An 11,803-nucleotide genomic window follows, 5' to 3' on the forward strand; every position below is an offset into this window, starting at 1 on the left:
AAAGTGCTTGAGATGTTTGGAGAGGCTGGCCACTTCCAGTATTCCACTAACATTAACCTCGTCCTCTAGCAATTCCTGCTCGTCCATTTGACAGGATATGGGTCTATGGGCCTGTGCTGGTCTCTCTAACAGCGATGATTCCTCAAGGCTGCCAGTCTTTAGAGTTGATATGTCTTTATGTTTTACACTTGTCAACAGCAAGGACAAACGAGGCAAGGTAGTATACAGTTTAGTCATATTGGGGGAAAACGAGATCGGCCCATTTTGGTCTTCTTGTCTCACTCCCATGTACTTGTCTCAATCATCTGGTTGTCCAACTCTCATCTACCTGTCAGTTCCCGCTCAGCCCAGTCAAAACTGTTCGCTGCTCTGGCCCCCCAATGGTGGAACAAACTCCCTCACGACGCCAGGACAGCGGAGTCAATCACCACCTTCCGGAGACACCTGAAACCCCACCTCTTCAAGGAATACCTAGGATAGGATAAAGTAATCCTTCTCACCCCCCTTAAAAGATTTAGATGCACTATTGTAAAGTGGCTGTTCCACTGGATGTCATAAGGTGAACGCACCAATTTGTAAGTCGCTCTGGATAAGAGCGTCTGCTAAATGACTTAAATGTAAATGTAATGTATGTCCAACTCTCATCTACCTGTCTCACTCTCATATATTTGAAGACCAGACTTATTTGAAAGAGATTAAGAGATTTGGCTGTAGTGCTGCCAGCGAGGGTAAACTGTGTGTCCTGAGGGTACTGCTAACGGGGGCAGGTTTAGATGGGGACATGGTGGGGCATACTGTGTGTCCTACATTTGGGACAACAAGTGGTGGCAGCGGTTGTTTCGTTTACAGGGGCAGGGTGAGAGGGGGACAGAGGTTGGCTGGGGGAGATAAGCTCCCCCTAAATCTCCCATTTAAGGAAATGCTTCCTTTTTTGTATTCAAAGCCTCAGCATAAACAAAGCATGCGACACGGAAGCAAAACCACACAGCACGTACTTATACATAAATACACACATACAGTATACACTGTACTCTCATAGATCAGGCCATGCATCAGAAAACCTTCTGTCTGATTTGTGCTTTCACCACCACTCTGTAATAGTTAGGGCCACGTGTGCGTAATTACCTGACGCCTCTGAATTCTTCCGCTGTTCTGTTCACTACACACTTCAGTCTGATTGCAATCATTGAAGTCGTTTGTGGTGACGTCAAAATGAGGGGTGGTGTACAAAACAAAGTCATCCGCGATTGGATCATCTCTTAACCAATCAGAGTAACAAAGCCAATGACGAATTCTCCAAATGCTGCTTTACCCACATCAGAATGGTAAGAATTCATTAGCGCTCTAGAAGTCGTCTGGGAGGTACTCAGATCCAGACTAATTGCGGAGAAGAAACTAACGTCCGTGGTCGTGGTGTAGCATTTGGCCGGAGTAAGGAGTTTGGGTAGCCAGGCAATGTGTGTACATCCATTCAACTAGAAACATGCAGGTTTTTCACACAGAGTTGGGATCATGATCTAGATTCCGCATGGTGACAATTTTGTTCTTCAGCAAATGGTCGGGGGATGGGACCGTTATTACAAATCATTTGAAGACAGCAAATTGACTACAAGAAGCCCAAACAGATACACTACATGACCAAAAGTATGTGGAAACCTGCTCGTCGAACATCTCATTCCAAAACTATCAGCATTAATATGGAGTTGGTCCGCCCTTAGCTGCTATAACTCCACTCTTCTGGGAAGGCTTTCCACTAGACGTTGGAACATTGCTGCAGGGACTTGCTTCCATTCAGCCACAAGAGCATTAGTGAGGTTGAGCGCTGATGTTGGGCAATTAGACCTGGCTCGCAGTCTACATTCCAATTCATCCCAAATGTGTGCGATGGAGTTGAGGTTAGGGCTCTGTGCAGGTCTTCCACACCGATCTCGACAAACCATTTCTGTATGGATCTCGCTTCGTACACGGGGGAATTGTCATGCTGAAACAGGAAAGGGCACTCCCCAAACTCGGATTGCCAGATGGTGAAGCTTGATTCACTCCAGAGAACGCGTTTCCACTGCTCCAGAGTCCAGTGGCGACGAACTTTACACCACTCCAGCCGACGCTTCGCATTGCGCATGGTGATCTTAGGCTTGTGTGCAGCTGCTCGGCCATGGAAACCCATTTAATGAAGATCCTGATGAACAGTTCTTGTGCTGACGTTGCTTCCAGAGGCAGTTTGGAACTCTGTAGTTGCAACCGAGGATAGACGATTTAAACGCTCTGCACACTTCAGCACTCGTTCTGTGAGCTTGTCTGGCTTACCATACATTTGACGAACTGACTTGTTGGAAAGGTCGCATCCTATGACGGTGCCACTTTGAAAGTCACTGAGCTCTTCAGTAAGGCCATTCTACTGTCAATGGTTGTTTATGGGGATTGCATGGCTGTGTGCTCAATTTTATACACAGTTGAAGTCGGGAGTTTACAAACACCTCAGTTTTTCATAATTCCTGACATTTAATCCTAGTAAAAATTCCCTGTCTTAGGTCCGTTAAGATCACCACCACGATTTCTTTCAGCTTTTATTTCTTTCATCACATTCCCAGTGGGTCAGAAGTTTACATACACTCAATTAGTATTTGGTAGCATTGCCTTTAAATTGTTTAACTTGGGTCAAATGTTTCGGGTAGCCTTCCACAATAAGTTGGGTGAATTTTGGCCCATTCCTCCTGACAGAGCTGGTGTAACTGAGTCAGGTTTGTAGGCTTCCTTGCTCGCACACACTTTTTCAGTTCTGCCCACAAATGTTCTATGGGATTGAGGTTAGGGCTTTGTGATGGCCACTCCAATACTTTGAGTTTGTTGTCCTTAAGCCATTTTGCCACAACTTTGGAAGTATGCTTGGGGTCATTGTCCATTTGGAAGACTTATTTGGGACCAAGCTTTCACTTCCTGACTGATGTCTTGAGATGTTGCTTCAATATATCCACATAATTTTCCCCCCTCATGATGCCATCTATTTTGTGAAGTGCACCAGTCCCTCCTGCAGCAAAGCACCCCCACAACATGATGCTGCCACCCCCGTGCTTCACATTTGGGATGGTGTTCTTTGGCTTGCAAGCGCCCCCTTTTTCCTCCAAACATAACGATGGTCATTATGGCCAAACAGTTCTATTTTTGCTTCATCAGACCAGAGGACATTTCTCCAAAAGGTACGATGTTTGTCCCCATGTGCAGTTGCAAACCGTAGTCTGGTTTTTTTATGGCGGTTTTGGAGCAGTGGCTTCTTCCTTGCTGAGCGGCCTTTCAGGTTATATCAATATAGGGCTCGTTTTACTGTGGATATAGATACTTTTGTACCTGTTTCCTCCAGCATCTTCACAAGGTCCTTTGCTGTTGTTCTAGGATTGATTTGCCCTTTTTGCACCAAAGTACGTTCATCTCTTGGAGACAGAACGCGTCTCCTTCCTGAGCGGTATAACGGCTGCGTGGTCCCATGGTGTTTATACTTGCGCACTATTGCTTGTACAGATGAACGTGGTACCTTCAGGCGGTTGGAAATTTCTCCCAAGGATGAACCAGACTTGTGGAGGTCTACAATTTTCTTTTTGAGGTCTTGGCTGAATTCTTTTGATTTTCGCATGATGTCAAGCAAAGAGGCACTGAGTTTGAAGGTCGGCCTTGAGATAGATCCACAGGTACACCTCCAATTGACTCAAATGATGTAAATTACCCTATCAGAAGCTTCTAAAGACATGACATCATTTTTCTGGAATTTTCCAAGCTGTTTTAAAGGCACAGTCAACTTAGTGTATATAAACTTCTGACCCACTGGAATTGTGATACAGTGAATTATAAGTGAAATAATCTGTCTGTAACAATTGTTGGAAAAATTACTTGTGTCATGCATAAAGTAGATGTCCTAACCGACTTGCCAAAACTATAGTTGTTAACAAGAAATTTTTGGAGTGGTTGAAAAACGAGTTTTAATGACTCCAACCTAAGTGTATGTAAACTTCCGACTGTCAGCAATGGGTGTGGCATAATTTGTTTATTAAATAAATTAAATAAGTATGTAATTGTTGTGTCATTTGTTCTCTCAGGTTCCCTTTATTTAATATTAGGTTTTGGTCGAAGATCTGATAACATTCAGTATCAAAAATATGCAAACGGAGAGAATTTGAAAGGGGGCAAATTGTTTTCACAGCACTGTACATGTAATATGGATTCAGAACACATTTGTGCATACTGTAATATATTTGTTGTATGCATACCATAGTGAAGCACACCTCACAGCACAGTCCATTCTGTTCTCCACGATGCTAGGGGGGTAGACACAGCGGGGTCGTGTGGCAGATTAAGCAACAGTGAGTACAGGTACTAATCTACACTGTTCTAGACTGTTCCATGCTGCCGCTAATGAGCCCTCCATTTTAACTCCAACGCATGGCCTCATCTCATCTCGTTATTCGCTCTGAAAACAAGAACAGCTGGTTTAAGCTTTTAGTGAGCAATCCGGCAAAATTAGGGAAACACACACACGCACACACACACACACACACATATACAGAGAAGCACACACGGGTCTTGTTTATTGCAGTCAATGGGAAGGAACACTTGGTTAAACAGTGCACAGGACATTCAATATGCTGTATCTCTATTATTTAACAATCAGTGTTACTATAACAGTCAGAGTCCCTGTAACTAAGGCTAAACCAACAAAGATTCACACACCCTTCTCCTCTCAAAAGCTGACCATGCACACAGCACGGCCACTCTGATCATCCCACAGTACTGGGCCTCTATGCTTCTTGGCCCCTATAAGAACAAACACAGAGTGAAGACTGGACTGTGGCCGTGACAACCACCCACTGCCCACTCACCTTGCAGAGCCCACAGCGCCAGCGGGACCAGCAGCAGCTGAACTGCAGACATCCTGGCTTTGGGAAGGGAGACGCTCTCACCGGTGCCAACCCACAAGCACTCTCACACACACACCCCACAGACAGGGAAAGACAAAGCAAGACTGTAGGTCTCCGTCTATTATCAGCTACTCCAAATAAATGTGCTCCCACAGTAAAAACCTCTGGGTCTTCAAAAGGTCTTCACTCCGGTGAGGATGAGTAAAAGAAAACTGAACTGGAGCGTCCCAACCAGTCTGAGAGAGGAGATCTGAGGCAGGACCTCTTCTGGTGAGGCGCAGTCAGAGTAACCTTTTTGTCCTCCTCTTCAGCTGCTGCTCGGCCTGGGGGGCATCCCTCTGTGGGGGGAGGAGGGGGGGTGGCCAGGTGAGGAGGAGGTCAGCTCTAGGCTGCTTCCTTGTCAGTGCCCCGTTAGTGTCAGGAATATACAGCCTCCTCCTTACCTCACCGGCCTCCGTACTAAATCAGACTTGAGCCTGTGCAGCCTGTCAAGAGTCTCCACACCCCCGTATTTAGTTACCAATGATGAAGAAATAATGCACTGCGCCTCAGGTTTCAGTAAACCTGGTTGTTCATTTAAAGCTTTTGTTCAACTATTTATAATCTGGACGCATTGGTTGGCAATGTGACTGGGTGCACACAGAAAAAAGCAACATGTGGTAAATGGACTAGCAGCTGATATGAAGACATGTTGAGTTTAGGCTCACAAAGTAGAAAACAACATTAGTGTGTCTGATGGAATTTGTGCATATCATGGAAGACAGATAATTGTGTAATGAGTAAGATGCAGGTCCATCAACAAATCCTTCCACAACACTTATGATAATTGATGTTTTACATTTATATTTGAGTCATTTAGCAGATGCGCTTATCCAGAGTACTTGCAGTCTGCCTACTTACATTTTTGTTCTTGTTCATACCAATAAACCGGTGCATGTTTTTATTATTATTGTTTTGTTGTTGGTAAAACTGGTCCCTACAGGTCAGGATAACAGGTCATTCCATAGACAACAATTAAGAGTGATTGTGGCCAAGAAGGCATGTAGAAATAACTTTACAGCAGGCCTATTGACCGATCTAACTTTGTACCATTTGTTATTATAGCAGTGGTCGTATAGATACCATACTAAGCTACATTCCGATATATTATTGGATATGACTATACAAACCCACCGAATTAATAAATAAAAATGCCTAATTAAAAACCGAATTAAATTCGTGATTTTCTCCACATTTGGACACTTCACATTTGAAAAAGATATGCTGCGTTTATGAGCAATATCTGTCCTTACGTATGGTCCCTCTTATTCTTTTGTGTCTTTCCCCATGTGTTCCTCTTTAGATTAAATTTTCCATTGCGTCTACTCCAAGGTTTTGTGTCGACTGTTGCCTTCCAGGCAACTCGGTGCGTTTGAAAGAAACCTGCCGCTGCGCGGAAAGCGTGACACAGTTCAGCAAAAATACGCGAAGATTCTCATTCTAGGCACTTTCAAATAATATCCACAGTAGGCATACGAACCGGCTTTTTTTCAACATAATTTGCTATTGAATAAGTGACCAGAGCGCCGAGGGGAAAAAACGGATGAGCCTGCGAAATGACATGGTCTTCGGAAGGCTATCTAGGCTATATGACTCTTTGGGACAGGGAGCGCAAAGAGAGGTTGGGGAGGGAGGTGAATGGGAGGAGTAGTGTATTGCAGCAGTGGAATGGAGAGGGATGATAGGAGAGGTATGTGGATGTGATGGCATCGATTATTTCATGTACTGTTTCCATCCCATGCAAAACCCACGTATGTTTCTTGAACATACTGTATAGGCCTATTATAAGTGTAAAATGGGCAAATCCGAGCCTATAGGCCTATGAAACGGAGCCGTAGCATAACGCCGAGGCGGGTTTGGCAAGCACTATGCTTTTAACTTGAGGATCAGACCCTTTTGTTCAATTTTTGCATAAAATGACATACCCTAATCTAACTGCCTGTAGCTCAGGACCTGAAGCAAGGATATGCATATAGAGTAACCATTGCAGTGGAAAAATACCATGCTATTGTTTAAGGAGAGTTCACAACAAAACAAACAACTTTTATCAAGGCAACTGGTTTGATACATTCACCTCTGAAGGTAAATTATGTGCTTACATTCAGTAATCTGGCTCTGATTTGTCATCCTGAGGGTCCCAGAGATCAAATGTAGCACAGTTTTGTTTGATAAAATCCATTTTATATTCAAATGTATGAACTGGGTTCTACAGTTTGAGCCCGTGAATGTATTTTTCTATTGTAGTATCTTTTACCAGATCTAATGTGTTATATTCTCCTATACTAATTTCACATTTCCACAAACTTCAAAGTGTTTCCTTTCAAATGGTAGCAATAATATGCATTTCCTTGCATCAGGTCCTGAGCTACAGGCAGTTATATTTGGGTATGTCATTTTATGCAAAAATGGAATAAAAGGGTCTGATCCTTAAGGGATGGAAATGTTTTATAAACTCAGTGACTATGTGTGTTGAATGTGATCGGGTAGGTGTGTCTTGTCTGTTTAATTAACTAAATAACAAACTATTGATTTCAGGCGCATGGCAGCACCTGTAACACAAGCCTAATTCAACTCAAAATATGCTATTCTCTTCTTTTGAAAATGCATTTTATTAGTCGATTAACGCTTCTTAGGACATGCCTAAACAAATGAATAATGGGATTTATTCAAATAAACACCCACCCACATCTGCACACCACTACTAACACTTGTCCCCGGCACGCCGACATGTACAGAAAGGTGCAAATGTTGTATGCAGGCAAGAATGTGGTAAACGTGGGCCTGTTGGTAAGGGGGTCATTATATAAATATAAATATAAATTATATATGAAAGCCGTATAAGTGGCATAGTATGGCTACATCATTCAGAATATTGGCATTTACTTGGTAATTCTTGAACTTGAGACAAGCACCATTACCATGACAACAAGAAATGGCATTCTTTGGATAAGACAGAGATGACATTTTTGCTTACGCCAAGCAGTTTATATGAGGTCAGTGGATTGATCACACAAAAGTACAAGGTGGAAAGCAAGTCCAAGGTGGACAGAATGAATAGAATGGACAGAGAAATTGAGTTAGGCACGATATGAGAGGGGGAGACTATGGGCATGGCCAAAAGGAGACATAGAGGGACAGACGGGGGAAAACAGAGATGGCGGTAAAGGGAGAGCAGAGGGACATTCAGGTAGAGTGGAAGGAAAGGCAGAAGGACAAGGAGAGAGAAGACGGAGAGAGAAATGGAAAGGCATGTTTCAAGGAGAAAGAGTAGGAGGGGAAGAGAAGACAGAAAGAGGAACGAAGAAGAAGAGTGAGAGTTGAGAATGGATAATGAAAGGATTGAGAGAGCAAAAAGGGAAATAGAAGAATGAAGGAGGTAGAGGAGATGTGGAAGTTGAAGATGAACAGAGAAGAAGAGATGATAGAGAAATGGAGAAAGAAAAGAGAGAAAGAGTGGAAGGATATGGTCAGAAATAAGGGTTAAACTTCAAGACCATGCACGAGTGTAGATGCACCCGACATGAGATCCAGGAAGAGAAATGGTGGTTGGAGGATAATGAGGAACAGTTGAAGAAAAAAGTAGTCTGAGATAGGAAAAAAGAAAGCCTATATAGAAAAAGAGAGGGCTGAGATATTTAAAGAGAGGACTGAGGTATAAAAAGAGAGGGCTGAGAGAAAAAGAGAGGGCTGAGATATAAAAAGAGAGGGCTGAGATATATAAAGAGAGGGCTGAGAGAAAAAGAGAGGGCTGCGATATGTAAAGAGAGGGCTGAGGTATAAAAAGAGAGGGCTGAGAGAAAAAGAGAGGGCTGCGATATATAAAGAGCGGGCTGAGAGAAAAAGAGAGGGCTGCGATATATAAAGAGAGGGCTGAGAGAAAAAGAGAGGGCTGCGATATATAAAGAGAGGGCTGAGGTATATAAAGAGAGGGCTGAGGTATAAAAAGAGAGGGCTGAGTGTCACGTTCTGACCTTTATTTCCTTTGTTTCGTATTTATTTAGTATGGTCAGGGCGTGAGTTGGGGTGGGCAGTCTATGTTTGTTTTTCTATGATTTGGGGATTTGTATGTTTCGGCCTAGTATGGTTCTCAATCAGAGAAAGGTGTCATTAGTTGTCTCTGATTGAGAATCATACTTAGGTAGCCTGGGTTGCACTGTTTGTTTGTGGGTGATTGTCTATGTTAGTTGCTTGTGTCAGCACAGGTCTCATTTATAGCTTCACGGTCGTTTATTGTTTTTGTATTCAGTGTTCAGTACTTTATTTAATTAAATATTCATCATGAACACATACCACGCCGCATTTTGGTCCTCCTATCCTTCTCGCCTCTCCTCTTCAGATGAAGAGCCGTGACGACCGTGACACTGAGAGAAAAAGAGAGGGCTGAGATATAAAAAGAGACGGCTGAGATATAAAAAGAGACGGCTGAGAGAAAAAGAGAGGGCTGAGATAGTAAGAGAGCGCTGAGATAATAAAAGAGGGGGCTGAGATAGAAAAAGAGAATATTAAATGGGAGGCAACAGAGGGAAATAAGAAAGAACAAATAAATGATGGAGAGAGATAATGACAAAATCGAGATTGAAATAATTGGAAGCCATTGAAAGAGGGAAGACAACAATGGAAAGGAAGGTTTTAAATGAGATACAGGACCTAGTGAGGAACAAGAAGGATGGGAAATGCCAAATATTTGGGTACGCCAAATAAAAATGTGATTCATATAATGATATTTTTCTTCACATTTTCAAACAGTACATTTATATTTTCCAACGGTGCTATATATGTGGGTGAGGTTTTTTCTCACCTGAGCAGCCTCGTTTCACTGCCCCCCAAAAAATGTGACCATCTAGTGTTCAGCGAAATAACAACACAGGCTAGTCAAATAATTAACATCCAATCACATGAACCGTTACTCTCTCACAGGAAACCTTCACTCTTGAGCAGACATTTAGAAATGAAACATGACAATTAGAAAAATAAACCACAGGAGTTTTTGGAGTAAGAATAAAGATGACTTTTGAGTAGTAAGACATGTATAAAAGCAACAGATACCATTAATAAGAAGGTGCTAGAAGCGTCTTATATGGTGAGCTACCAAGTGGCTAGGACAGGCAAGCCCCATACTATTGTGGAGGACTTCATTCTTCCTGCTGCTGCGGGTATGGCTGGGACAATGCTGGGGGAAAAGGCCAAACAAACTATACAGACAATTACTTTATCAAACAACACTGTTTCACGACGCATCAGTGACATGGTATGAGATGTTTTGAAACAAGTACTGCTTCGCATACAAGCCAGTGAATTATATGCGTTACAGCAAACCACTGGAAACGAGGAAAACATGAGAAACCATTTTTAAAGTACTGGACAGCTTTGTGACATCAAATGAACTTTGGTAGTCAAGATGTGTTAATATCTGTACTGATGGTGCAAAAGCCATGACAGGGAGACATAGTGGAGTGGTAAAGCGCGTGCAAGTAGCAGCATCCACCGAGAGTCTCTTGTTACCAAGGGAATGCCTGACAGCTTGAAATACATTTTGGACACTACAGTGAAAGTGGTTAACGTTGTTTAAGCAAGGACCCTGAACTCTGGTGTATTTTCTGCATTATGCAATAATATGGGCAGGGACTAGGGTTGCAAAGGGTCGGAAATTTTCCATGGAAAGTTAGGCCCTGGAATTCTGGGAATTTTGCTTAAATTCATCAAAAAAAGTTAGCTTATACTAGTGAACCTTTTATGTGGGATACACATGAGGCACTTCTAGGTATTGTGGCATATTTTGGTTAAAATATCCCCAATTCAATGGAATTGCAACCCTCTGTATGCACAGTGCATTCTTCCATCACATGTGCAGTGCACTCTTCCAACACATGTACAGCTGATTCTCAAGATCTTGCACACTAATGAGATGCTATTGAGCCCACACTTCAACACTGTCTGAAGAGAGCCTCATTGAAATTGCAACAAGCAGTTCTGTGAAAATTGAATTTAATCAGAAGCCACTGACAGATTTCTGGATAGGGCTGCGCTCAGAGTTTCTTGCCTTGGAAAATTGACACTGATACCCTTTGCAACCACGTGCCTATGTGAGAATGAATTCTCGGCCCTCACTAGCATGAATACTAAATACAGGCACAGACTGTGTCGAAAATGATTTAAGACAGACTCTCTCCAATACAACCCAACATTGCAGAGTTATGTACATCCTTTCAAGCATACCCTACTCATTAACCTGTGGTGAGTTATTCACAATTTTGATGAACATATACGTTTTATATGTAAGATGGCTAAATAAAGAGCAAGATTATTGATTGTTATTATTTGTGCCCTGGTCCTATAAGAGCTCTTTGTCACTTCCCATGAGCCGGGTTGTGACAAAAACTCACCTCATTGTTGTGTTGAATAAATATACTGTATAGTGTGTGTGTGGCAGGCTTACAATGATGGCAACAAACTACCTTTCAGTGCGCTGCCCCTGGTGCTAGAGGGGGTACAGAGCTGGAGGATGAATGTTTGAAGGGGTAAGGGACTATAAGAAGTTTGGGAACTACTGCCCTAGAGCACACAAAAAAACTATACATACCTCGGCCTAAACATCTGCGCCACAGGTAACTTCCACAAAGCTGTGAACGTGCTGAGAGACAAGGCAAGAAGGGCCTTCTATGCAATCAAAAGGAACATAAAATTCAACATATCAATTATGTTGTCTGGTTAAAAATACTTGAATCAGTTAGAGAACCCATTGCTCTTTATGGTTGTGAGGTCTGGGGTCCGCTCACCAACCAAGAATTCACAAAATCGGACAAACATCAAATTTAGACTCTGCATGCAGAATTCTGTAACAATTTCCTTTGTGTACA

The sequence above is a fragment of the Oncorhynchus nerka genome, linkage group LG3, assembly GCF_034236695.1.
Source record: "Oncorhynchus nerka isolate Pitt River linkage group LG3, Oner_Uvic_2.0, whole genome shotgun sequence".
Lineage (NCBI taxonomy): Eukaryota > Metazoa > Chordata > Actinopteri > Salmoniformes > Salmonidae > Oncorhynchus > Oncorhynchus nerka.